Genomic DNA, 27002 nt, shown 5'->3' on the forward strand with positions numbered 1-27002 from the left:
CAGGCTGACAGATCTTCAGGAGGGGAGATGGGCTTAGATATTCACCCACTGTGCACAGCCCTTATCAGAAAGAGGGTCTATACTGGCCTTGCCTGTGGGAGAACAGCAGGCTTTAGAGAATGTGGTCTCGGATCCAGTGTCCTTTCCCTCTCAGAGGGAGTTGTTCGGCACTCTGACTGAGATTCCAATGCAGGGCATGAAGATCTAGGTGGGCTCAAGTCCAAAGCAGTCCTCAATTCTGTGCTTTACCTGGAGGGGCAGGAAAAGGAGCAGGAGACAGGCTGCATGTGAGATCCTCTTCCCTAGACAGATCTCTAGCAGTATGTTGCCATCTCCCCTCAACTGCACTCAGGCTCCTGACCCTGGGAATCTGCTCCTTTGTATTTCTCCTGGAGAGAGCAGCTGAACGTATCCCTACCATGAGCGGAACATTCCCTCTTGATGAGTCACACTCAAGCATGGACACACACACACACAGATCCATACACATCAGCATGGAAATATACACAGATTTGTGCTCCCAAGTGCACCCACACAAACCTGGCTGTTTACAGGTACACAGAAGACAAGAACCCTCATAGCAACACAATGAACCACGGACTCTGCTGAGGACCCCCGGGGACTGGGCAGTGTCAGGCAGGGTGTGGTCAAAACTTAGGAGCAGAACGCATACATACAGGGAAACAACAAGAGAGCATCATCAGGGTGAGCTGAGGAGAAAGTGAAAAACAAGACAGGGTACGTCATAATGCATGGGAGCCCATGGTGTCCAGCTGAGGATTGCTGTAGCTTCTTCCTGAGAACAACACCTGAAACTGCCCCAACAGAGTGGCCAAGTTTAATGCCACTTCCCTGATGTGGACTCATCCAGCACTTGAGGTGAGTCTTCTGCCAGAATTCCTGCCCTAGAAATCCTGGCGCCTTTCATCCCAGTGCTCAGAACAAGCCTTTGTAACCAAGGGGATGAAATCTGTTAACCATAAACATAAACCATGTTGCTAGTTATGTCCCTTGTATAGCCCCTGCCCATCTGGACGTTAGGTCCAGCAACAGAGAGTTTGGTTTCCAGGTAATTATCAATGTTAAGCAATAACGGTAAAGGGGGATTTTTAATAGGAATAGCATTATTATGGTTGCAGGTGTGTTTGTGGTTTTTATCTATTGTCCAAATTAACTGAAACAAAAAGTCCCATGTTTCCCACCTGGAATGTTAGCGGTCACCTAGAGCCAGTCAAGGCGACCTAGCTACAGCGACATAGTTACAGCGACCTAGCTACGGGACAAGAGCCAGAAGAGGACTGCGCATGTGCAGAAGCTGGGGTCAACCAGCGGACACTGTGATGAAGAGGATGAGCCTTCATCTTGGGACCCCCGACGACCACCACTAGGAGGCACTGCGCAAGTGCGGGTGGGAGGAGTGTATGAAAATGAACTAACGTTATTATGAAAGGGATAAGTTATGTAACCTAATAAATATGTATATTTTGATCTATATAAACTATACGGAAAAGGTATGGGGTATGCACGTTCGGTGGAATTATCTCCCGTGCATCCAGCGCTGCAATAAAGAATGCCTGCCTTTTAACACTATGTTGGTGTCACGAGGTTTTATTCCTGGATTTTCGGTGACACCTTCATTGGGGAATGAGCATGGAACAAACCTGGAAATGAAAAGGCAGCAGTGTTGGAAACCAAAGCACAGCCCATATCATTAGCTGTGATGATCTGCATTCAAGAGGAGCTTGTCAGAAAATTGTTACCTCTGCAAAGGGTTCCTCTGGTCCTGCGGCAATGAAGGGCAGGTATAAAAGCCAGCCCAGGTCCCAGCTCTCTCATTCGCTTCTGTTGGCTCCTTCTTCTTGGGACGAAGGTGAGTCTGAAGCCCCTTTTCCTCCTCTTTCAAAGTGAGAACTCTCTTCAGTGGACCTCTGAGCTGATAGTGGCTATGTCCTTTCGTGTGGTTTGGATCTTCTTCTTATGACAGAGGAAAGTGGGGAGAAGTTCTGCATAGAGAGAGGCTGGAATGTGGCTGAGGGGGGCTTTTGTTTTACAAACAAGGAGAGAGCCTCCCTGGGCCAGGATGCTCTCTACAGGGTGATGAAGAGTGTGTGGCTCCTGGCTGAGCCTCCAACACCCCACCCTTTAGCGACCTTGGTTCCTTTGTGACAGGATAACGAGGCTGTTTCTCATACACCCTTGTGCTCTGTTTCCTCTCTCTCTTCTCTCACAGCTGTACCTCCAGACCAGAGACATGTCCTGCTACAACCCATGCCTGCCATGCCGGCCCTGCGGCCCAACCCCACTGGCCAACAGCTGCAATGAGCCCTGTGTCAGGCAGTGCCAGAACTCCACCATTGTCATCCAGCCCTCCCCCGTGGTGGTGACCCTGCCTGGCCCCATCCTCAGCTCCTACGCACAGAACACTGTTGTGGGCTCCTCCACCTCTGCTGCTGTTGGCAGCATCCTCAGCTGTGATGGAGTGCCCATCACCTCCAGGTGCTGTAACCTCTCTGGCATTTCCAGCCGCTACTCAGGCAGAAGGTACCTGGCCTGATAAGGATGCTAAGGAGGCTCCAGGTAGACACCTCCAGGAACTCAGAACATGGTGCTGGGCAAAGGATCTAGAGTTTGGGGGTGTTTTCAGTATAGCAGAATGGCTTTGCCTTTCTCCCCATTTTCTTTGTTTGCTTTGATTCCCATTGGCAACATGGTATCCCCAAGGCCAGCCTAGTGGGAACCATGTCTCCTCTCCCTCCACGGAGCAGGTAGATGGACATTATGCAGGAACATCTCCACAGCCAAGGACCACAGACTCTTGACTTCCTCTGGGGCTTCCAGCCTTGCTGGCTTCCACTGAAGTGATATTTTTTGCTTTTTTCACTCATTAAAGTTCTGCTGTATTCAAGCCTGGCCTCCGTGTGGTCCTTCCCTCTGTGGACACTCCCCAAGGGGACAAAGAAGAAGGGTGTTGCTCTGGGGTGGGAGGGGGTAAGGGCACAAGGAGACCATTCTGCATTCACAGAAGAATGGGAGGCTGGGACACCCTGCAGTGGCTCTTCTTTTGGGCAGCAGTCCTTGGAGCTGAGCAAGACATCCACGGGTGCTGTGCTGTCAGTGACTGTCAGGTTGTGCCTTGCTTTGTCTCTGCTCACCAATGTCCAGAAAAACAGGAGGCCCTGAGGGCTCAGTAGCCCCACGAGCTCTGGAGGAAGGGTGTTCCTCTTGTTATGGCCGGAGCTGCGCTGGGGTGGCAGGGGTTGGATTTGGCCCTCCGAAAGATGATTTGCTTTGCAGAATGGCAAGAATGTTAATGGAAGGAACAGCTTTTGGAACGGCCGATAGCTGCTACTCACCCCTCCAAGACCCATTCTGGGGGTCACGGCCAGTGGGCATCAGCAGGAGTAGCAGGGAAAAGTTGCCCATGCCACTGAATGCGTTGAGGCTCAAGACTGGAGGTAAGCATGTAGCATCTGAGGGCAGTCAGCACAGAAATGGAGACAGTGAAGCGGTCTGTTTCTGAGGGAGGTCGAATTGCTCTGGTACAGAGCATTCAGGAGAATGTGAAGATCAGCAAGGACAAGGAGCCTGGGTGCACTTCCCAAGAGAGCTGCAGTTGAGCTCAAAGCTCCTCACTGCTTCTTTGGTCCCCCCAGAGGATCTCTGCTCAGGATTTGGCTGCCATTCTGGGGGGAGGGGATTTTTTTACATGTCAGTCTCATCCCTTCTGATTGGTCGAAATATCTCTTGGCAGCTACTACAGGTTCATGTCTTATTTCCTGAACGAAAATCCAGATGTCTTGGCAAAAGTGTAGAAGTGGAATGATGGAAATCCCCACAACCATGTCCTCTGTCAAGAGGGAATGTCCTGGTTTCGGCTGGAATGGAGTTATTTTTCCTCCCAGTAGCTGCTGTGTCTTACATGCAGTAGTAGAAGAATGCCGATAACGCTGATGGTTTTCTTTCTTGCTAAAAAATCACAGACTTTTTTAGTTTTCCATATCCAGCTAATGAGCAGGTGTGCAGGAGCTGGGAGGGAGCATAGCCAGACAGCTAGCCTAAGCTGGCCAAAGGAAATATTGCATACCATAGACGTCATTCTCATTTTATAAATAGGGCTATTCCTGGGGTCAGGAACCTGCTCTTTTCCAGGTGTTCAGTTTCTGCTGGTAGTTCAGTCGTCATTTTTTTTTTCTGTGAATTTGGTGAAATTCATGATTTTGCTGAATTCCTCTGTAATTCATGAGCTCCAGGAAACCTGTGAGTTCTGCAATTGCTTCTTGGGGACTGGCAACACAATTGGTTGTCAGACAGCAAGAAAAAATATCACATTCTGTATAGCTTGCTTTGTATTAATATTATTATTATTATTATTATGTGTATTAATATTAGTATTGCCTTTGTTGTCTTATTAAAGAGTCATTACCTCAACCAATGAGTTTTACTCTTTGTCCATTCTCCTCCCTTTCCCACTGAAGGGAAAGGGAGGGGTGAGCGAGTGGCTGTCTGGTCCTGGTTGCCGTCTGCAAGGTTACACCATGACAGGAAATTATGGCTCATGAAACATATATCTGAATGACTGAAGGCCAAAAGCTTCATAAAGGCTTTTCACTTGCATGTCTGAAATCTTCTTTTCCTCACAGTACTATTACTAACCACCATCAACAGCAGCACAGTTGGACTTCCTAACCCTACTGGACTAAACCTTGTAATAAGCAGAAGGTCCCTCAGGTCCTTTGCAAAGATGAAACTATCTGCAATTGTCCTTGTTGAAGAGGAGATGGCATTACATCGGACAGATGAGTAAGCCCTTTTGACAAAGCAAAAAAAGAGGTACAGGATCCGTGCAGTTTTTACACTCCAAACCAAGGGCGTTCTTGCCAGAGGATGATTATCTGTAATGGTGATATAAATCATGCAGTGACTCCGCTTTGTGGAAGGCAGGCAGTGAGCTGTCTCAACCTGTGCTTCCCATTTCACTTCTGTGGCCTCTTTCAATGGCCAAGGTGCCTTCGCCTACCTGGGAGACCCCTGCAAAGGGTCACTAGCAGAGCAGTGGCTGTTCTTCTATTGTTCTTACTCGCTTGTCTAACGCCTTGATTTACATCCTAAGAAGGAAGCAAAAGCCGCTCTGAGCAGGTGCAAGAGATGTTATTTCTTCACATGAAGGAAACAACTGGCAGGGTGCCGTGACCCTCACCCAAAGATCACCATACAGCAAGGAGTAAGGGATTGATGTAACAGATAAGCTTAGGAGTCCCTGACCTCGACTGTGCTGTGCTACACACAGAGCTTGACCTTCAGACCCAGCTGACGAGCCTGGAGGCAGTTCCTTCTCAGTGCAAGTGATTGCCTAGCTGCATGTCTTTATCTGTATCTAAAAAGGCAGTAAGAAGTTCTCAAGTGAACATCCTTTCTACCTGAGCTCAGCTGTCCTGAGACACTGCTGCTAGAGATGTCCATTGTGTAGCCCTACCCTTGCTGGTTTAAAACCAGACAAGAAGTTAAACTTCTCTGAACAATGTGCCTTTGAGAAGCGGGATGTGGCTGTCAAGAGCAGCAGTTTAACTGATGTGTTAGTATCCCAGCTGGTAAACCACTAAGAAACGCGGAGACTTGAAAAAAGAAACAGGTCACTAGGGGAAAGGAAATTCTGGCAGGGGGAGACTGAGACCACCACCTCACAGACCACCTACCCCAATTGTACCACCAACTCAAATGATGAAGTTGAACAAGAACAGCTAAGCATGCATACTATTTTACATGCTGGACAACGAGACTTTAACCAATCATTTATTAGAATAACAATGCCTATATATCAGGAAGATGAATATGTCAATGCTTTGTGTATAAAGAACTGTTAATTTGAATGATTGGGGTGCTGTTTGGAGACAGACACCCATATCTATGCAAATATGCGAAAATATAGCTGTGCTCTGTGTGTGTATTGGCGTTTCACACACCGGGTGAAAGAACCCTGCTTTTGGGGTCAACAACGTGCCTTCTTGCAGGACAGCAGGAATGTGTGTCACTGGTCTGCGTATACTTAATTGTGTGGGCACAGGTGCGTGTAGATGTGTGCTTTTGTGTGAGTACATTTGTGCAGAGGAGTGTACATGTATGTCTGTATGCAAATACATATGTGCAGGAGCATGCATATGTGTAAGTATGTGTGTTTGCATGTCTCTGCGTACGTGTTGGTATGGGGGGTGGCTGTGCATGTTGGTGTGCGCAAGGGCTCCTTTGGTATGTGCACACACCCCTTGATAAGTGCACACCTGTGAGTTGCCCTTTGGGTGCATGTGAGCTCACAGCTGTGGTTGTGCCCATGTCTGTTTATCTGGGCGTGCACTGAAGGAGAAATTCAAATTATAACTGCTTGGCAGTGGTAATCTGGGACCAAGCAATGATCTGGTGTGGAGGGCAAGAAGACCCAAATGCAGAAGGGGCTAAAGTGGCTGGCAGCAGGAATGCCAGAGACAGAAGGACTTCTGTAAGGGGGTGCAGTGTCCCTGGGTCATGAGACAAGACACAGCCACAACAAGGTCTTGTAGCAATCCTGGAATTTGACTGCTCAGTGGTCACCTTTGGGCAGCAGAGCTGGTGTGAGGGATAGACCCAATGCCAGGCTGAGGTGCCCCATGAAATCGCTCACAGGATTGGTGCTGTTGCCAGTGTATATAAGGCATCGGCTCGTGATGCGTCTTTGCAGACTCCCTGTAGAGCTGCTTATGAATAGCTTACCTGGAGACACCTGCTCTGAAGGCAAGGGAGATCAATTTCCCCTTACTCCTCTCTTGTCTGACTTCGCACTTCGATCTTCACTTAGAACTTTACTGCAAGGAAGACTGAAGACTTAGGCCTTAACTGCAGTTAGAAGCCTCTCTGTATTCAAATGTCTATAGTTGCTTTCGTTAATCTCCCACCCTGGAGGCTTCAAGACCACGGTAAAACGCAGCACCAAATACTTGATATTTCCAGTTGCCTGGGACATGGCTGCTTCAGACATCTCCTGTGTGTCAGCAAATGGCTACACTTTCGAGAACTGTGTCGCTGATATTTATCTGGCCTGTGTGAAGAGAGAGACCATTATCCATCTCTGGCAAGCCCATGAGACACCCCCGAGATCAAACTCCCTGTGGCACACAGAAGGAGAGCAGAAAACCACCTCCTCAGTGAGGCCAATTTGGGCTTCAGTGTGTTAATGAGGTGGGTGTGAGGATGTTGTGCTGACAAAGCTGGTGACTCTCTGATGTATGTTCTCCCTATATGGAGCTCAACTGGAGAGTGTTTACACTGTGTGTGTGCACACAAAGACCCTCTTTGTGGGAGTACAGCGGTGGCTGTGAGGGAGAAAGAAAATTGGGAGCACACACAGTCAATAGCTACCAGGTGAATGGAGAGGAAACAATGTCAGGCAATCGTGTACAGCCTGAAGTGAGGCTGCAAGGTGAGAGCTTTGCATCCACACTTTTCCTGACATAGAAGCATCCAGAGCTCCTCCAATAAATCAGCCTCTTCTCAATGGTCTTCCTCAGCCAAGGGGACCATGGCTTCCTCTGGAGGATGGTTCATGAAGAGATGTCGTTTGGATCATGTGGATGTCATTTGGATCCATTTGCTAAGCTGGTGAGTGAAGGCTGCCCAAGACATCTAGCATAAACTTCCAACGCCTTCAACATGTAAGGAGAGCCAGATTAAGCGGGGTTTCTCTGCTCTTTTGCCACATGAGATTTCTGGTCTGTACATTCATGAGGAGGGAGAAAGGAGAGAAAGGGATCCTTCAGATGGTGATTCAGCTCCATCTGTCTTAGATATTCACCTGAGGATGAGATCGGTTCTGCTCTGCAGAGCTGATCCAGAACCCTCCTTTGTCTGCAGGGAAGGCAGAGATAAAACCCCTTGGTTCAGCTGGCTTCTTTCACTGCAGAGCTTCCTTGGATGAGATTCAGATGAGAGAATTTTGCCTTCAACCACAGAGGCGTGGATATCTCTGCCCAAGCTGTGATGCCTGACATGCATCTGAGAAGCTCGCTAGACTCCTGCCTTAGTACTCAAAGGCAACTTGACACTTCTGGAGGGTTTTTCACTCTGCATATGAGGCAAGAAGAACCATGTCTCTCTAGTGCCTTTTCCCTGTCCACTGAGAAAGACGACTAAGCTGAGGAGGTGAGATAGGAGTGTTTCGTCGTAGATCTTTCAACCTGGGCAGCAGAAGCCCTTCCATTGACTCTGAGACAGCAAAATTACAGAGAGGTGAGACTTACCCCTAGTAGCTGTGCTGAGAAGCAGACATCGGTGCAGGTAATAGAGGTATTTGCAAAAGCTTCCTGCGCTGAGACTTGGAAGGAAGCAAATATACAAGACCACGAGTGCTCGAGTAATGACTGTCATGCTAGCCTGCCGCCCTGTGCTGCTGCCATCTGAGTTGGAAACCCTTGTGATCAACTGAAGGGTTGAGTGTTAAGGGAGAAGCCACTGCCCGAGCATTCACACACCATTCAAGGAGTCGCACACACACTACCTGAGACTTGAACTTCCAGGAACAAATTTAAACGCAACTCAGACACAAAACAGTGACCCTTCTTACATTTAAATCCAGTTTTTCTATAACAGTGAGAAGATCCCCTCCAGTGCCAGGTTGTCAGGACAGTTTTCTGTTCCCTCAGTCTCATTCGCTAAGTCACATCTCAGTATTTCCTGCTTTGAAGAGTGCAGCTGTGTTATTCCCTTCCTCTGCAACAGCCTTTCACGTAGCTGGAGACACTCAGCCTGCCATCTCGTTTCCTACATGGAATTTTCATCTCAAGTATGCAATTCCATGCACCATGTTCTGAAGGAGATGCCTGCACTTGATCCGATATATGTCTCCATGTTCATTTGATGGTGTAGGCCTTATCTGCAGGATCAGATCTAGTTGTCCAAACTTGTTCCTGCAGCAAAGGATTTCCCTGACAATTTTAACTTAGGGTAGATGCAATTTACCCGTGCTCTGTACCAACTACTTTTTCAGGGATGATGGCTTTGTTTCACTACTAGTAGCATCTGAAGGACCAACACAGGCATGCAAACTCCCACAGAAACCTCCAGGTCTTTGCAGGTGGATCTCAGTACTTAGGAGCACATGACAAATGGGACAAGTGCAGAAGAATTCATTCTTTATGGCTTCCCAGGCATGTGCATTTCTGGCTGTCCCTAGTGGTGGTATTTGCACTGACGTACTCCCTGACATCAATAGGCAATGCATCTGTCATATCTGTGGCTGTTCCACGGGATGCTGCTCTGGCTCAAGAGAAAATCCGGCAATGTCTGCTATCTCTACCTGTAGCCATTATTCCTAGCATAAGGCAGTCAACAAAATCTACACTCCCCTTACTTCCTTCTATCCAGGATCTGAATGTACTTATAAATCTCTAATTAAAATTATCCAAACCACTGTGCTTCATGCTAGATGTGTCAGGGCATTTCCACATCTAAAACCCCACACTGGTTTTTAACTGTCCATCATTCCGTCCATTTTGGGCTTTGTTGTGGAAACACTTTAATGTGATTGGTAAAGTCAGCAAAATGCAGAGCTGTGAAAGGCTGGCTGGGGAGCAAGGCTCTCTTTCCGTTCTCTGGGAGGACATTAGCACTTCCAAAGGGCACTTGCTTGCCCCCTTGCTATGATTTTCATTTCAGAGGAGATGAATCACACTCTCAAAGCTCTTCTTGGTGCACACTGACGCTGAAGGTAGTCCATGTGAGCTCTGCACAAAGTGGAGGCATCAACATGGCAGATACACCTGCATGAAGAGTGTGGGATTGATTTTCCCTAAGGGTAGAGCTCCTCAATTGAGATGGCTGAGTCCAGACTGAATGTCTCCTCCTCTCTTCTGGAAGCAGTGGTGATTCCGGAGGCGATTCTCCTGTGTCCACCTGTACTGTGCACACAATTCATAGACCTGCAACCAGGCACCTGTGTCCAAGGACAGGCTGATGCCCATCGTTGTCAGCTGTGCTCTCTTTCTCAGTGCCATTTGGGAAAATCCCTGGGAACAGCCCACTGAGGCTGGAAAAAGAGCCTGAGGCTGCATCCATCCTCAGGTAGCCATCACTGCTTGTCATTCCATGCTTTTGAGGGAAACTTGTGCCTGTAGTGTGTTGAAGCCCTCTGCAGCCCTGGGCAGAAACCAAAAGCAGGACCTGAAATGTCCAAGGGACCCTAGACACAGCACAGTGCAGGACACTGAGGGATGCCATCAATTCCCCATCAACACTGCCTAGAGTCCTCTGAGATAAATAGGGGCATGCAAAGCCTCCACCAGGGCTGGCAGAGAACACCCACATCACTTGGGAGAGGCAGGCCATCCTGGAACCCCAGCAGGACAACAGCCAAGTACCCTAGGCTTTCTCAGGTGAAGTGGGTGATGCTTTGTGAGCAACAGACTCCAATTCACAGAGTGGGATCCAGCTGGAAAGCCAGCACCCTCCAGCTGAGTTTCCACATGCAGTGCTGGGGTGGGATTGCCTGAGAATAGTTCCCCAGAACCATTCCTATTGCCTGTGGGATCAAAGGAGATCACTGAGATGTGGTCACCAGCTGTTGGACAGAGAAACCAGCATGGAGTCAGGGACATAGGGTTTGCTCCCAGGTGAGCACTGGTGATTTCCCTGAGAAGCAGAAGAGACATGAGAAAGCATGTGACTACTCTCCGGCAGTGGATGAGTGCGGGAATGACTTGAACAGAGAATCTTGTCCAGTATCTGGCTGATGGGTCTTTTTCACTTGCTGATGTGAAGGTGCAGGGCAAGGAAAGGGTCTTCCCTTCTTGGCCTACTATGGTCATATGGCAAAACAATAATAGCAGTTCTGACTCCAAGCTTCGTGCCCCAGCTGTGGCCACCAGTGGAGGCACAGGGAAAGGGAAGAAGACAAGCTGACAGGTTACTTGCCCTCAGTATTCACCTCAGAGTACCAATGTTCTAAGCAGAGAGCATTTACAAGCCTGCGCTGGCTTGTTTATGGTGTAGCCTCCAATGGGTCTGTCCCAAGGCAGGTTTCTGGGATGCTTGTCGTTGTCAGAGACCCTGGATTTAGATGCAGCTGTGGAAGTCACACTGCATGTGCTTCAGAGCAGCACAGGCTGGGGAGCTATGTGTGAGCAGTGGCAAGGAGGGAACCCTCCTCAGAGCACCCCACCATGTTTCTGTGCACTGCTGTAAGCTGTGAGCACCAGTGTCCATCTATCACTTCATCAGCTTGCTCACTGTCCCCACTTTGCATCTCACTTTTCCGAACCGCTGAAAGGCTGAGCTGTTTCTCCATGCATACTTCTTTCTGCAGGATCTCACCACTCTTCACACACCCACACCCACACCCAAGACCATACTGCTTTGCGGCAATACTCATTGGTCTTTCAGTCCATTCACTCTCTCCATGTCTGACTGAGTTACTGTTGGCTGCTGGTCTCTCCTTCAGCAGCAGCAGACGTGAGCTGCTCCTCTCTCACCTCTGACAATATCTTCTGCCTAGAACAGTGTCTTCATGAGACGCATTGCATCCTTTGCCCTTGCCCTGTCCCTGTTTGGCATTTCTGTTCCTCTTGCACTGAGTTAGCCTTCTCAGTCTCACGAGATTTATGACCACCCCTACAGAGTTAGGTACCATTGTATCCAACAGATGTAGGAGAGAAGCTCCTATATGACACATCACTCCACTCCCTAGCATCTTTCCCTCTTTCAGGCTTCCTATGTATTAGCAGCACATTCGGAAATACTCTGCAAATTTAAGGTGAGGTCTTAGTCCTCCTTTGGTACCCTTTACTCCTGACATCTCCTAGATTATTTCCTGTACCCATCTGCAGCCCCTGCTCTCTCTACAGAAACACTCGCAGGGAGTCAGGACTCACATCTCCTCCCTTCTACCACCAGCTGCACAAACTCTTGCCTCATTCTCCCCAGCCTGAAAGTCACATCTCACCAAAGTCTGCCAGTCCCACCAGGGCTGCCAGGATAATGAGCACCATGTCCACTCTGTCCCTGGGACTGTCTGGATGGAGAGAGGACAAGGCACACACTGAAGTGCCTGGACCCCGGTGTTGCACACTCTCTCCCTTTGCCTCTGGCCATACAGGAGGAACCTCAAGAGAAACATCTCTGTAAAGAGCATCTGTGGCAGAATCCACCCACACAGCAACAGGCACACTCCCACACTGTGGCGGGGGCAGGACATGGTAACATAGCTCTGTATGGTACAGGCAATCCCTCTGTGTCCCTTCACCTACTCACGTTACCCACAACCTCCAGCTGCTTGTCCCACCCCGGGCCCCAGAACCCCAATACCAAGAAAAAGGGCTGCTTGATTTTAATTTTTGCTGCCCAGAGCAGGGCTCCTCTGCCACTGCTCACCCAGGGCCCTTTGCTCACACAGTGGGCAGGGACTGCAGGAAACAGGTTATTAGCACAGCAGCCCGCATTCACAACTCTGCTCCTACAAGCCCTTCAGGGTCCTGTGGTTCAGCTGTGGCCATGGCAAAAGGATGGTGGGCTGCCCTCTGCTCTCCAATGACTGCAGACCTGCCAGGAGTTCCCTTGTAGTACAACTATAGCTGCCATAGCAGTCCCCAGCAGAGGCAGGGAAGAGGGATGAACCTTTCCTCTCTGTCTCAGAAGCCTGTGAACATCGGCTTTCACAGCTGTGTCAAGACCCCATGCCCAGAGGCCTCTTTACAGCTCTCACTCAACTCACCTTAGATCTTCAGACCCATAGGCCGACTTTGTGTCTCACTCCTGACATCTGAACTTGAGTCTCTGATGGCACTTTCAACAAGGGTCCAGCTCAAGCTTCTCTCCTATCTCTGGGACTTCAACACTAAATGCTCTCAGTCTGAGGTGAAGGGGAATCCTATGCAACAAGCTGCATGTCCTGAACACTAGCCACTGTGGGATGCACTTGAAGATGTCTGTGATAATCAGTATCTCCTTCTCATGTTGGTGCCACCTCTACAGAATGCCTTCCCAATACCAGCAGAAGCACACTGGAAATGGCCTGTGGAGCTGGAGGATTCAGTTTGTAATTGTGTATCTGAGCCTGTTTAGAAAGTTACCAGCAAGAAAGCACTTCTGGTTGTGGTTTCAAAGCAAAGGCTGTATCACTACTGTATCCGCTGGGTCTTTCTGTTCTAACCGGGCCTGGCTACGTTGTTGGGCTTAAACAGATCCCCAGCCCCTGCCCCTTGAGCACCAGCAGTGGCCATTTTGCGCGGCAGGACCGAGGGCTGTCCGGCTGCCCGGGGGCAGGAGGGTCTCTGCTGCCCGGCTCCCTGGGCAGAGCAGAAAGGCGCTGCTCCTCGCCGGGAGCCAGCGGGGCCAGCGGCTGCAACCGCTCCTTCCCGGGCACGGTCGGACACCGCCACCGCTGCCGGTCGCGAATCCCGTCCCGCCGCCGCCACCGTCGCGGGGGATTTCTGTCTGCGTCTCACAGGCGGTGCGGGAGTCAGCGGTAGGTGAGGGACGGGAGGAGGATTCTGCCCGGTGAGCGGCTCCCGATGCGCGTCTGGGACATCTGCGATGGGGCTGCGGGCCTTAGGCGGGCCCGATGCCGGTACCGGGCGGTACGGAGAACCCTTCCGGGCCAGAACCGGAAAGGGCCGGGAGCCGCCAGGCGGCACCGGCGGGCGGAGCGGCAGCGCCCCCTGGCGGGCCCGGCCGGGGCTGCCCCCCCGTCCCCGACACGCATGCCCGGCCCCGCCCGCGCCGGTTCGTGCCCGGCCGCAGCCCCGGCTCCTCTCCCCGTGTCTCCCACGGCGCAGTAATACACCGCCGCGTCCCCGCGCCGGGGCCGGGCGAGCCACAGGGCGCTGGACCGGCGGTCTGCCGACACCGACAGCCGCCCTGGAGGGGCTGGCACATCCTTGGACCCTTTGTGACCGAGTGTGATCAACACGGGGCCTCGGCCCGGGAGCTGACGGTACCAGTAGATGGATTGGGTAGACTGGATGTTGGGGTGTGAGCAGTTGATGCTGATGCTGGTGCCCTCGGTGGTCTCTGCTGATGGCTCCTGCTGCACCTGGGCTCTGACCACAGCCACTGCTGAGAAAGAAGGAAAGATTAAAGATAATGAACAACTGCAAAGCTCTGATGGCTCTTTTGCCAGATCAATGGCTAGGAAGAGTGGCAATGACACAGAATGAGACTGGAATGGATGGAGACATGTGCCCATCAACAGAGATTGACAGTGATCCCAGCCTGGGTGTGTGGAGTTGAGGGGAGAAAGCTGGGAGGGAAATGGAAATTGATGCAGGCAGAGGTAGAACGAGAGTCAGCTGCATGATTGATGGAGGGACGAATGGATGAAGAGAAGGAGAGTAAAAAGGAGACTTGAGTATGTTACAGTGAAGGACAGAGTGTTGAACTCAGAAGAGGAATAAATCCTGAATGCACAGGAGGATGAATGTCAGTCAGCGAAAAACAGACATGATGAGGAGAAGGATTTCCACAGGATGGAAATACGTGACCTGATGGAAGCGTCAGTTAATAGTTGGTGGAGAGATGAATGCATGAATGATAGGTGGAAGGGTGGAGTCACTGATGACAAAAAAGGAGGATAAAGGAAAGCAAAGAAGTAGCAAGAGGAACGACTTCATGAGCTATACGGTAAGACACAGCTGAAAGGAAGGAAACTGGGATAGCTGGAGAAAGAATAGAATGATGAGTTCTCCGAGGCAATGTGGGATGAGAGCAGAGGGAGGGATACACGGCAGGACGGTTCGAGGGCACAGGTCCGTGAAGAAGCCAGAGCGGACGGCAGCCTCGAGGGACCTGCGGGGGCCACCCCAGGCTCAGCCCCGGCCCCACGCAGCCCCCGGCCCCCGCCCACCGCCGCCAGCCCCGCGCACCCAGCAGCACCGCGGCCAGCCCCGCCAGCCCCGCGCCCCGGCACCGCCGCATCCCGCCGCTCCGCCGCCCGCGCCTCGCTGCCCCCCGCCAGCCCCGGCTCTCTGCTCCGCCCGCGCCGCCTCCTCTCCGCCGCCTCCTCCCCTCGCCGCCGCCGCCAGCTCCGCCCCGGGGCTCAGCCCGGCGCCGGCGCCGCTCGGGCTCTCGCCCGGCCTCGCAGCGCTCGCTGGCTCTGCCCGGCCACGACTTGGTCTCCTGGGAAATGGACTCTCGCCGTCCGCCAGCGAGAATCAGCCTGCACAGAGCCAGCTGCAGTTGGGACAGCGGCAGGGCCTTGACCCAGGAGCTGGACCGGCTTCCCCGAGCTGTGCCTGAGCTCAGGGGCTGGAAACAGCAGCAGCTGCTGATTCCCTGCGGATGGCAGTGAGGAGCCTGAGAGCCTTCAGCTGCCTGCGTGTGGTCCCAGCACAATGTCTAAAAGTTGTGTTGTGGTAAATGAGGTGTGAGAACAAATGCGCCCATGGGTGTGCAGGCATCAGGCAGGGTAGGGGATAGAAGTCGGAATGACAGAGGCAGAATGTAGGTGAGCAGGGACCTCCTGAGGTCATCTAGATCACCCCCCCTTCTCAGAATAGATCCCATTCGATCAAATTGCCCAAAGTCACATCCAATCCAGCCGTGAACACCTCTCAGGATGGTGACTGCACAGCCTCGACGGGAAACACATTCGTTTTTTCATTGGTTATTTTTTGGCCAGTTGCTTAACTAGCACTCCCCATTTTCCAACAGCTGTTCATTGCCTCTACTCCTGTCGCAGAGTACTCCCATAGCCTAGTCCATCTTCTCGGTTTACTATGGACAGGTGGCTCCCAGACCTTCTGGGAACATCTTGGCTAATGGAGATCAGTGTGCCGTCTGTTCCCTGTCAGTGGCTGGATGTCATCTCCAAACTTGCAGGAAGTGCCACCCTTCCCATTAAACATGGTGTTCATGAAAACATAACTGACTTTTGGTCCTACTGCTGATCCCTGAGATACCCCACTAGTAAGTGTCTTGGGCTTTGCACCACTTGGCACAACTCTTTGAGCCTGGTAGTCCAGCCAATTTTCCAGCCACCTTAGCACCCACTTAATGAACCCGTTCGTCTCCAATTTGGTTATAAAGCAAGTCTGAGGGAGGCTGTCAAAGTCACTGCTAACCTCCAGGTACACACATCCTCTGCCCTTTGCTTGTCCACAGTGCCCGTTACCTTATGAGAAACCAGTGAGGTTTGCCCTCAACTGCAGTAGACTCTGAGCTCAGAAGCAGCTCCATGAAGAATGGAAGCAGCCCTGGCCGAGCTCTCCCAGCAGAGCTCCATGGCAATGATGTAAGCAAAGGTCAGTAACAGAGAGGAGGTAAGTCTTGGCTGCACTGTGTTCCAGCTGGACCTTAGATCAGGCAGTCAAATATTCGGCAGGGGTGATCGGCTTTGAAAATATACCCAGTGTATACAGCCTTTATCGGAAAGAAGATCTATACTGGACACACCTGTGGGACAGGAGCAGGCTTTTTTGGGTGCAGTGTTGAATTTGATTTCCTTCGCCTCCCAGGGGCAGTTGTTGGGCACTCAGACAGAGATTCAAATGTGGGGCATGAAGTTCCTGGGGACTGAATACCAAAGCACTCATCCTGTGGAAAGATGGACAGGCCACTTGGGAAGAGTACATGACTGTTGTCAAAGCATGCAGGGATGCAACGAGGAAGGCTAAGGTCCATCTGGAAGTGAATCTGGCAAGGGATGTCAAGGACAACAAGAAAAGCTTCTTCAAGTACATCAGCAGCAAAGGGAAGACTAGCGATAATGTGGGGCCGCTGCTGAACGAGGTGGGTGTCTCAGTGATGGGGGATGCAGAGAAGGCAGAGTTACTGAATGACTTCTTTGCCTCAGTCTTCAGTGCTAAGGCTGGCCCTCAGGAATCCCAGGCCATGAAGGTAAGAGAGGATGCCTGGCGAAAGGATGACCTTCCCTTGGTCAAGGAGCACTGTGTGAGAGATCACTTAAGCAATCTGGACACCTACAAATCCATGGGCCCCGATGGAATGCAAACAGGAATGCTGAGGGAGCTGGCAGATGTCATTGCTGAGCCACTCTCCATCATCTTTGAAAGGTCCTGGAGGACAGGAGAGGTGCCTGAGGACTGGAGAAAAGCCAGTGTCAGTCCAGGCTTCAAAAGGGCAAGAAGGAAGACCCAGGGAACTACAGGCCGGTCAGCCTCACCTCCATCCTGGGAAAGGTGATGGAGCAAGTCGTTCTAGAGGTCATCATTAAGCTAGTGAAGGAAAAGAAGGTTATCAGGAGTAGTCAACATGAGGAAACAAGTAGTCAGCCAAAGGGAAATCATGCTTGACCAATCTGATAACTTTCTACGCTGGCATAACTGGCTGAGTAGATGAGGGGAGAGCAGTGGATGTTGTCTACTTCGACTTCAGCAAGGCTTTTGACACGGTCTCCCATAACAGCCTCATAGGGAAGCTCAGGAAGTATGGGCTGGATGAGAGGTCGGTGAGGTGGTTTGAGACCAGGGTGAATGGGAGAGCTCAGAGAGTTGTCATCAGCGGCGCTGAGTCTAGTTGGAGGCCTGTAACTAGTGGTGTCCCCCAGGGGTCAGTACTCAGCCCAGTCTTGTTTAACTTCCTCATCAATGATCTGGATGAAGGGTTAGAGTGTTCCCTCAACAAGTTTGTTGATGATACAGAACTGGGAGGAGTGATGGATACACCAGAAGGCTGTGCTACCATTCAGCGAGACCTGGACAGACTGGAGAGTTGGGTGCAGAGGAACTTGATGAAATTCAACAAGGGCAAGTGCGGGGTCCTGCACCTGGGAAGGAACAACTGAATGCACCAGTACAGGTTCGTGGTGGACCTGCTGGAGAGCAGCTCTATCGAGAGAGACCTGGTAGTGCTGGTGGACGACAAGCTGACCATGAGCCAGCAGTGTGTCCTAGTTGCCAAAAAGGCCAGTGGTATACTGGGGTGCATTAAGACAAGTGTGGTCAGCAGGTCGAGGGAGGTTCTTCTCCCCTTCTACTCTGCCCTAGTGAGGCCCCATCTGGAGTACTCTGTCCAGTTCTGGGCTCCACAGTTCAAGACAGATCAGGAGCTACTGGAGAGAGTCCAGTGGAGGGCTACGAGGATGATGAGGGGACTGGAGCATCTGTCCTATGAGGAAAGGCTGAGGGAGATGTGCTTGTTTAGCCTGAAGAAGAGAAGGCTGAGAGGGGACCTTATAGATGCCTATAAATATCTGCAGGGTGGGTGTCAGGAGGATGGGGCCAGATTTTCTTCAGTGGTGCCCAGCGACAGGACAAGGGGCAACAGGCACAAACTGAAGCATAGGAAGTTCCGTCTGAACATGAGGAAGAACTTCTTCACTCTGAGGGTGACGGAGCACTGGAACAGGTTGCCCAGAGAGGTTGTGCATTCTCCTTCTCTGGAGATATTCAAGACTCACCTGGACAAGGTCCTGTGTAGTGTGCTCTAGGTGATCCTGATTTGGCAGGGGTTTGGACTAGATGATCCACAGAAGTCCATTCCAATGCCTACCATTCTGTGATTCTGTGATACTATGATCAGTTCTTTGGATTTCCTGTGCAAGCCACAGCGTCTGTCCTTTCCCTCACAGCGCAGTGACATCAAGCTTCGTGGTCCTTTCTTTCATTACATCATCCTGCTGGAGAAAGTAGCTGCTCATGGATTGGATGGGTGTACTCTTCACTGGGTAAAGAATTGGCTGAATGGCCAAGCCCAGCGAGTTGTGGTGAATGGAGCTAAATGCAGTTGGCGGCCGATCACGAGTGGTGTTCCCAAGGGCTCAGTTTTGAAGCCATTGTAGAGGACAGGGACAAAAGCAGATTGCTGAAATAAACAGAAGAGAAAAATGCTGACCTAAACAGGACTTGTGGATGTGCGGAAGGAGCCGAGTACATGATAAGGAATTAAAAACCAGTGGTTGTGTACTGTCAGCCAGCGCATGGACAGTGCCTGATCAGCAACCTTATTGGCTGACCTGATGTGTGATATGACTACAGATTGGACAGAAGTAGAATAGGGAACCTCATGCAAATAGCTGCCTTATCGCAGTAGAAAGTTCCCAGGGAACTACTGTCCAGGTAAAGATGTATAAAGCACTGCTTGCAAAATAAATTTTGTCTCGTAACACAAGCGGAGTCCATGCCGTTAAATGCCACAGGCCAGTCTTGTTTAGTATCTTTGTCAATGGTCTGGATGAGGTGACTGAGTGCTCCCTCGGTATCTTTGCGGATGACACCAAGTTGGCCAGGAATGTTGATCTGCTTGAGGGTGGGAAGGTACTGCAGAGGGATTTGGACAGGCTGGATCGATGGGCCGAGATCAATTGTATGAGGTTCAACAAGGCCAAGTGCTGGGTCCTGCACTTGGGTCACAACAACCCCATGCAACGCTACAGGCTTGGGGAAAAGTGGCTGGAAAGCTGCCCGGCAGCAAAGGACCTGGGCTTACCGGCTGACAGCTGGCTGAACATAAGCCAGCAGTGTGCCCAGGTGGCCAAGAAGGCCAACGTCATCCTGGCCTATGTCAGGAATACTGTGGCCAGCAGGAGCAGGGAAGTGATTGTGCCCCTTCACTCAGCACAGGTGAGGCCGCACCTCGAATATTGTGTTCAGTTTTGGGCCCCTCACTACAAAAAGGACATGGAGTTGCTGGAGCATGTCCAGAGAAGAGCAATGGGGCTGGTGAAGAGTCTAGAGAACAGGTCTAATGAGAAGAGGCTAAGGGAACTGAGATTGTTTAGTCTAGAGAAGAGGAGGCTTCTTGCTCTGTACAACTACCTGAAAGGTGGTGGTAGTGAGGCAGGTGTTGGTCTCTTCTCCCCAGTAACTAGCGATAGGACGAGATGAGATGGCCTCAAGTTGCATCAGGGGAGTTTTAGAGTGGATATTAGGAAAAATATTTTACTGAAAGAGAGGTCAGGCATTGGAACAGGCTGCCCAGGAAAGTGATGGAGTCACCATCCCTGGAGGTGTTCAAAAAACATGTAGATATGGCACTTCCGAACAAGGTATAGCAGGCATGGTGGTGTTGGATTGATGGTTGGACTGGATGGTTTTAGAGGTCTTTTCCAACCTTAACGATTCTATGATTCTATGAACTCAATGTAGATACAGGCAGGTCAGGTGGCGAAGGGCCCCATCCAGGCACTGCTTGACCAGCCCCATGCTGATGTTCACCAGGTTGACCTCTCATCACCCAGGACACCTGGTGGCAACATAGTTGAGAGTGGGGCTGCCACACGATGGCAGCAGTTTCCCCCACTGCAATTGAAATCATGCTCTTGGCTGGCCTCAAGTAATGTCACAGCCTGGGAGCCTTGCATTCTGCTCCCCAGAGGCCAGGGCCTGCCACCTGCAGCTTGCTGACTTGCTCCAGCTGGGAGGCAGAGTCCCTCCTGGCCTTGGCCAGAACACAGGAACAGGGTGTCATGGCTCCCAAAGTCTCTCAGGCCCTGATGATCACGAAGGTGGTCAGTGTCCTCTCTGAGGGGGAGAGGCATTTCCCAAACAACTCTGGGGGAAAGGAGCGGAGAGAAGCCACAGCGCCCAGAGCACACTCTCAACGTGCTTGCCTAAGAAGTGAGAGCTGCTCCGGAAAGACCCATTGGGTAGTGCTGGAAATGTGCTCCTGCAGGGGTGCGCACAGGGGTTGCACTGGACTGCAGCATGACCCTAGGGAAGATATGGGCGGAAGGCCATTGGGGTGATGGGGGAAAATTGAATTCAGGGTCTCTGTCGGCTGGCCCTGAAGGAACCTCAAATTTCCTGCGGGCCAGGGGCTGATGTTGCTGCTGTGCCCTGAGCTAAGCATTTCACAGCATCACAGAATCACTGAGGTTGGAAGGCACCTCTGGAGATACCCGGTCCAGTGCTCCTGCTCAAGCAGGCTCAGATAGAGCGTGTTGTCTAGAACTATGTCCAGACAGGTTTTGACTGTCTCCACAGATGTAACTTCACAACCTCTCTGAACAACCTATTCCGATGTTTGACCACTACCACAGTGAGAAAGTTTTTCTTTGGGAGCTGAGGATGCAAAACAAGGAAGGGACACAGCAGTTGCTAATGCCCAGCAAGGGCTCTGCAGAGTGAGCAGAGCCCCTGTGCCCCCTTTCCAGCACTCTTCCCTCCCTGTAGAGTCTGCAGCTCGCAGGGTGTCTCAGTGGACCCCTATAACTTGGAGACAGTCAAGCGGAGAGCTACGAACATGATTAGTAGACTGGAGCACCTCTCCTCTGAGTAAAGGCTGCGGGATCTGGGCTTGTTTAGCCTGAAGCAGAGAAGGCTGAGAGGTGAATCTTACACATGCTTACAAAAATCTTAAGGGTGGGTGTCAGGAGGATGAGGCCAGACCCTTTTCCAGTGGTGGCCAGTGACAGGACAAGAGGCAATGGGCACAAACTGAAGCAGAAGAAGTTTCATCTGAACTTGAGGATGAACTTGTTTCCTTTGAGGGTGACAGAGCACTGGAAGAGGCTGCCCAGAGAGGTTGTGGAGTCTCCTTCTCTGGAGATATTCAAAACCCGCCTGGACAAGGTCCTGTGAAACCTGCTCTGGGTGAACCTGCTTTGGCACAGGGTTTGGACTAGATGATCCTCAGAGGTGCCTTCCAACCCCTACCATTCTGTGATTCGGAGAAAACCCACAAGAGGAGAAGTCTGTCCTTACAGTTGCTGGTGGGAACTGGCTGTGGAGCAGGGCATGCTCAAGCCCCCACTGCAACCAGTCCAGAGGTGCCCTCTTCTGTCTACTGCTGAGTGATGACCTTTCCAGGGGATGGGCCATCTCCTAGGCCACTCTGGGGATGCTGAGGGGTCCCACTGCCATACTGCGGGGAAGAAGAAAGCAACTGTGGTGTGGGCATGGTGGAGTGCATGTCAGTACTGCCAGAGCAGAGAGGCAGCAGGGCTGGGGGAGCTGGCTTAGGGACAGGGTGCAATAAATGTGGGTAGTGGTGTTTCCAGGAAAGGAAGTCTGCTGGGAAAGGGAGGCTGGGGCAGCCTGGAAACGCTGCCACCAGTCAAATGGACTTGGCAGGAATCACACTCGAGGAGTCAGAGCAGGCAGCTGCACCCTTTCCAGATGAAAGACTTCGTTTGGCAAATGCCAAACACTTTTGCAGAAAGCTTGCCTTTAAGGAAAAGCTTCTCAGAGTGGAGCCCCTGGGTGGCTTTCTTTGTGTAGTGATGCCAGATGATGCTGGAGTTCCCCTCTCCTTCCCCAGACCTAGGGGCCCTGAAGCTGGGTGTCCTGCATCTCAGCCAAGGACAAACGCCAGGGAACTGCTGTTTCCAGGCAATCTCCTGTTTGAGGTTTTGGGGGAGGAGCTTATGCCACAGCCGGATTCCTATAGTGCTGCTGCTGGAGGGGATCCTCGTCTCTTTCCAGTGTTGGGGCTGTTTTCTGGTGCCATTGGCTCCAGCCCTGATGTTCACCACCTTCCTCCTCCCAGCCTGCCCAGGTGCTCATTCCTTTCCCCGTAGCTCCTAGGTCTGGACAAGGGCCAATCACGGGAGAGGGCTCCCCCATCCCCACAGAGCCAGCAGAATCCTGTAACTTCAAAGCTTTTACTTGAGTCAGGAGCAAGGACCCTGGGAAACAGCTCAGTCCTTCAAGGCTGCCTGGAGGCAACATGAAAAGAGTTGACCTGGGTTTGGGGCACTCCTCAATGAGACTGGAGTGCTGTGGCTCTGTCCGTGTCCCCTCAGACAACAAGGGGCTGAGACCACGTCAGTGCCTGGCACTGTTGTGGAGGGGTGTCACTACGGGCCTTAGGACCAGCTGTGAGGTCAGGCTCAACTACGTACACACACATACTCATCTGCACTAACACATACCCAACACGCACAACGGTGCACAAATAGATACAGAGACTTATCTGTACAATCTTCTATGGCAGGCTCATGTCAGTCCTGGTGCTCAAGTCTGACAGCTCATGCTGCTTGGAGCGGTATCTCACATGGGTTGGAGTCGATCAGTATTTTCTGTATCACCCAACAACACTGTAGTGACAGTCAGTTTCTCATTCAGAAGGAGGAGACAAACTTTCTTGCTTCTCATTCTGCTTGTGCTTCTTACCAAATATTTTCCACATAATTCAAGCCACATTATCTGCCCATGCCTGGTACTTCAGCATTTAATTTCTCCTAGCCTTGAATTAGCTCTCTTTGTGTGGCTTCAAGGACCTTGCCCACTCCTACATATGTAGATCTCATTTTCATAGAATGATACAATCACACAATGGCTTGGTTTGGAAGGCACCTATAAAGACCATCTTGTGCAATTCCTCTGTCACGGGCAGGAACATCTTTCATCAGATGAGATGCTGAAAGCCTCATCCAGCCTCATTTTGTCTTCTTGAATAATTCTAGAAGAGAAGATACAAATGGTTTCTTTTTCTTTCTTCTTCTCAACAGTTTATATAAGAACAACACATCAAAAGGAACATGCAGACATCAAAAAAGGTGCGTGGAGTCTTAGTGCTCCTTTTATGCCCACTGGTTCTTACATGAAAACAATGTCAATTGCCAGCAGAACAATTAAATTGGCAGGCTAGGAGCACCTGGAGCCCTTCTTGTCACCAGGATATTAAAAAACCCCAAACCAAAGTGCCCCAGGCTGGCATCACCTGCCGCCACTGGATCCATCTGGCACTTAGTCCATGTCTTCTGCCCACACTGGTGCATCCTTGCCCCAGAAATCCTGGGGCCTCTCATCCCAGCAGTCAAAAGCAGCGTCCCTGACAGATTGGGCATTACATAAAGCAGGAAATGCAAGGGAAGTGTGAGGGGAAATAGCAACACATGCCATGTCATTACCCGGGAAGTTTCCGTTTCTTAGGAGCGTGCAGGAAAATTGTTGTTTATTCAGCAGCTGCCTTTGTGCCTGAGGCAGTGTGAAGGCAATATAGAAGTCAGTCCAACTTGCCGCTCTCTCAACCACTGCTGTCACCTCCTTCTCCTTGGGAGCCAGGTGAGTTGGAACCCCCTTTCTCCTCCATCACCTCCCGTAGGATGGGGTCTCGCCTTCAAGGACCACTCAGCTGACGCCTACCCCTTGGTCTTACGTTAGTGCTCTGAGATCGTGGTTGTGGGAGAGGGCAGAGGAGAGACAGTCTGTCATGGAGAGAGGCTTAGGCTGGTCTGAGGTGGTTCTTTGCTACAGGCTAGGCAGGAGGATCGCTGGGCAGGGCTGCTATCCAAATGAACCCACTGAGCTCAGGCAAAAAAGCCCCTGTTCCCTCCTGCACATCCTCCACCTCCCCACACAGCATGTTCCTTGGCTTCCTTTTGGTGGGGTTGCAGGCTGTTCCTGAGATGTCCCTGTGCTCTGCTTCCTCCCTGCTCTCTCTCCCAGGTGTACCACCTGCCCAGAAACATGTCCTGCTACAACAGGTGCCTGCCATGCTGGCCCTGCGGCCCAACCCCACTGGCCAACAGCTGCAATGAGCCCTGTGTCAGGCAGTGCAAGCCTTCCACTGTTGCCAACGAGCCCTCTCACGTGGTGTTCATTCTTCCTGGCCGCATCCTCAGCTCCTTCCCGCAGAACACTGCTGTGGGCTCCTCCACCTCTGCTGCTCTTGGCAGCATCCTCAGCTGTAACGGAGTCCCCATCAACTCTGAGTGCTGTGACCTCTCCTGCATCACCAGCCAATACTGTGGCAGCAGAAGGTGTCCCCCTTGCTAAAGCCACTGGTGACAGCACAGACAAGGAGCCCCAGGAACCCAGAAGATGATGCTAGACTGAACAACGGAGGTCATGGCCCTTGCTCTGAGAGGGGCTGAGCATGCCCCACTGCTCCTGCAAACAGTGTCAGCCCTTTGGAAGGGGCCAACTTGGGCTTGCTGAAAACATGGCCATTGCCTCTCATCCCCTCCCTCCACTGTCTCCTTTCCCTCCATTTCCTTTGTTGCTTTCTGCTCACTTGTCCATGAGACCCACCAAAGCCAGCTTAAGGGGGACCTGCCTGTCCCTCTCCGTGTGTGGGGCAGACAGAGGACTACCCTGTGGAAACTGTCCCTTGATCATGGGGCACTGACTCTTGGCTGCCCATGGTGATCCTTTCCCTGTGGACTCCCCTCCGAGACATCTTGTTTCCTTCTTTGGACTCATTAAACTCTGCTGCATTCCAGCCTCCAGCTCTGTGTGGTCCTTTCCTCTCTGGATCATCTCTAAAGCTGTCCAGAGAGCAGGAGGTATGCTGGGACGCTTTCTCATTCTGAGAGGACTGAGAGGGCAGGAAACAGTCTGTGGGCCTCCTTCAGTCCCTGCCCTTGAAGCTGAGGACAACATCTCTGGCTACTCCACAGCCAGTGACCATCAACCCTTCCCTTGCTGCATCTCTACCCAGAAATATTCCCCTTAGTCTCCGAGCATACCCTACAGATGGTGATCCCAACTTGTTCTGTCTTCATGGGAGGACCCCAGGACTGCAGGAGGCTCTGGGAGTTCAGCAGCCCCACAAGCCCTCAAGGCAGTTTGTCTTGCTCTGGATGGAGCTGTGCTGGGGCAGAAGGCTCAGGCAGAAGATGGTCGTGAGGATGGAAGGAGGCGATGGGAGGACAAATCACCTTGGCTAGAGACCAGAACCTCCTCCTCCTCACCTTCAACCCCCGTCTCCAGAAAGAGGGATTATGGCATGCATCCAAGGGCAAGGACAGCTAGGGCAAGTTCCCTGTTCTTCCGTCACACCCACACTGTGCAGCCCAGCGGTTCATTACACAGATTTTCAGGGCTGAGGTGTCTTGCAGAAAAAAAAAATAAAGAAACTGTTATGGCCCAGCCTGAACCTGCTCTATTGTCTGTTGCCACAACAAAAGGGCTGATTTGTTACAACCTGCTGTCATAACAGGGGGAATGGAGACTACGAATGGGCAAGACACATGTCTGGTGTGAAGTTTCTGCTGGGGAAAGGAGACAAAAGGTGTTTTTCCCTAAGTGGTTAAATGGCTGAGTTTGAGCCAGCATTCACTCCTTTTTGGAGGTGGTTGGAACTGGCTCTGTCAGGCACGGGGGCAGTGCCTGGACTCTTCTCACAAGAGGACACAATTGCAACCTCCACACCACTACCAAAATCTTACTTCATATGAGTGGGAAAAACAGAGAATAAAATAAATTTATGTTAATAACAAACTCACCAGATAAACAACAGTTCAGGCTTCAATAAGGTGTAGATGCAACTTTGAATAATCTTAAGAGAAATAATATGATTAGTCATGCTTAAAGATTTGGAAAGAAATGCTCCACAAATACCACCATCTAATGTCCTCGGTAGATCCTTTTCATGTCTTCGGCAAGTTGAACGGATGGAGCTGGTTATAGTTATTTCCATAATGCTATTATCATCGAATCCTAACTGCTGTATTTCACATTATTCTCTTTGGCCTCTTTGACCTCCCAGGGCACTTTCCCCAAGAAATTCTATCTGGCAGATCCCCAAGGGGACAAAAATCTTCTCTTATGAAGTGCAGGGTTACAGCTTTGCCTTCTGTTTTGCAAACTCCAGACACGAGAGCTATCCCAGCTTTTCTGCAAAACCCCAACAAGATCATAGCTCTGCAAGTGTGCAAAGACTTTCAAGTTGTCAGTCAGTCAGAGTTCAGAATGAGGTCTCCTGATAGTAATTGAGGTTATGCAAAGTCCAATGATCACCAGGTGTGCTCATAGAGATGAGGAAGGTCTCAGGTCAAGCTGGGAAGTCACGTGCATGTCAGGGTCCGAAGTGCGATCAGTGCTATCCATGTCCAGACACAGGCACAAATGTGTCACCACTGGAGCTGTAACTCCGGTTGGGGCCAAGCATTCGAACTTCAGTGCACCCATGGGAAGCTCCTCCCATGGGAAAGGGAGTCAGTCCTGGCTGAAGCCTCCCAGCAGCACTACCTGGGAATGGTCTCAGCAAGGCCAACAAAGGGAAGGGGGCCCTCAGCTGAGCTACCTCTGGGTTGTATCAGTGCTGTATCTCAAAGCCAAGCAACATCTGCACCCCTGTCCCTTTAGTCCAATACCCATTTGGTGTGAGGTCTTGGCCCTTGCCTAGCTCATCAGCAGGCTGAT

This window comes from Opisthocomus hoazin, chromosome 26 (genome assembly GCF_030867145.1).
Source record: "Opisthocomus hoazin isolate bOpiHoa1 chromosome 26, bOpiHoa1.hap1, whole genome shotgun sequence".
NCBI classification, from domain to species: domain Eukaryota; kingdom Metazoa; phylum Chordata; class Aves; order Opisthocomiformes; family Opisthocomidae; genus Opisthocomus; species Opisthocomus hoazin.